Here is a 1,718-nt window from a genome sequence, read left to right on the forward strand (position 1 = left end):
CAGACAACCCCACATAGGTGGAGAAGGGAAGCTGATAAAATTTTTGAAAGCCAATGGAAGAACTTGTTCAATTTTCCATTGAGAGTTTCTTTATTCCCTCCCTCCCCGCATCTCTACCATCTTCAAATTCAAATATTTTTTTATTCTTCAATTTATTGAGGACTGAGATGTCTGAATATTATATTAGTTTTGTTGTATATTCTTATATTTTCACCTTTTCTTATAAAAATCTCTGTATATTTTTTCTCTCACCTATCTGTCTCACTGGATTCTCTTTCTCACTTCTCTCATTCTAATAGCCAACCTCTATTAATTTCTACTTAACTCTTACTATAAATTTTTTCTTCCATCTTCTCTTCTTCTCCCTCATAAAATCACATCCTAAATTTCTTCTGTTCCCTCCTTGTCCATCATTAGCAATGGTAAACTCTTTTAGCAAACTTACTGTTTATATTGTAGACAATAATTGAACACATCATTTCTGTTTATTGCAATAATACTATAGATTCCTTAATAGGAGCTATTTGATTTAAAGATGTACATTGTTTGCATTGGGTCCTGTTAATAGTGGTTTCCTCCTTAAAGATGAGATACTGGAAGCCTTCAAGGACACTGTAAGACTACAGGGTAGAAACTGTACTGCCTCAGATTTATACAGCTAGATGAGAAGACACACACACACACACACACACACACACAACATGAAAAAAAGGAGGGCACAAAGCACCTCAAACAAACCAAGATGTTTGAACAATAGAACCCATAGACAACACAGGTGAAGAAATGTCAGAGTAGGAGTTTAGAAGGTACATACTTATGCTGATTTTTGAAATAGAGGATGGTATTGGAGAGAAAATACAGGAAGTGAAAGATCACTTCAGTAAAGAGAGATTATAAAAAGGAATCAAGCAGAAATTCTCAAAATGAAGGAAACAATAAACCAAATTAAAAATACAATGGAAAGTATCACCAGCAGACTAGACCACTTAGAAGACAGAACCTCAGACAAGGAAGAAAAATATATACTCTTGAAAATAAAGTTAACTACACAGAGAAAATAATAAGAAACCATGAACAGAACTTCCAAGAAATATGAGATAACATGAAAAGGCCAAATTTTAGATTTATCAGAATAGACGAAGTCAGGGCTGGAATTGTGGCTCAGTGGTAGAGTGCTTGCATATGCAAGGCCCTGGGTTCAATCCTCAGCACCACATACAAAAAAAGAAAGTGGCATTAAGTTAAAAAAAAAAAGAACAGGCAAAGTCATAGAGATACAAACCAAAGAAATGCACATTTTTTTCAATAACATAACATCAGAAAATTTTGCAAATATAAAGAATAAAATGGAAAATTAACTACAAGAGGTTTACAGGACCCCAAATGTATAAAATTACAGGAGACCTACACTAAGGCACATTATAATGAGAATGACTAATATACAGAATAAAGATAGAATTTTAAAGGTTGCAAGAGGAAAAAAAATCAAATTATATATAAGAGAAACCAATTTGGTCTCAGATGATTTTTCAATGCTAGGAGGTCCTGGAAAAATATATTAAGCTGTAAAAGAAAATGGATGCCAACTGAGAATTTTATATCTAATAAAATTAAGCTTCAGGTTCAAAGATGAAATACAAACCTTCCATGATAAACAAAAAATTAAAAGAATACACAAATAGAAAGTTTGCACTACAGAACATTTAAACAAAATATTC

General features: G+C 32.5%; 1 long non-coding RNA gene across 1 annotated transcript; it reads left to right on the forward strand.

The window, feature by feature from the left end:
* The first annotated feature begins 1,000 nt into the window (after positions 1–1,000).
* On the forward strand, positions 1,001–1,306 carry LOC125615182. The gene is made up of 3 exons (XR_007345731.1): positions 1,001–1,141; positions 1,190–1,196; positions 1,273–1,306. It is a non-coding gene; the product is annotated as an uncharacterized LOC125615182 (long non-coding RNA).
* The last annotated feature ends 412 nt before the right edge of the window (positions 1,307–1,718 follow it).

This window comes from Marmota marmota, unplaced genomic scaffold, assembly GCF_001458135.2.
Source record: "Marmota marmota marmota unplaced genomic scaffold, marMar, whole genome shotgun sequence".
NCBI classification, from domain to species: Eukaryota; Metazoa; Chordata; class Mammalia; order Rodentia; family Sciuridae; genus Marmota; species Marmota marmota.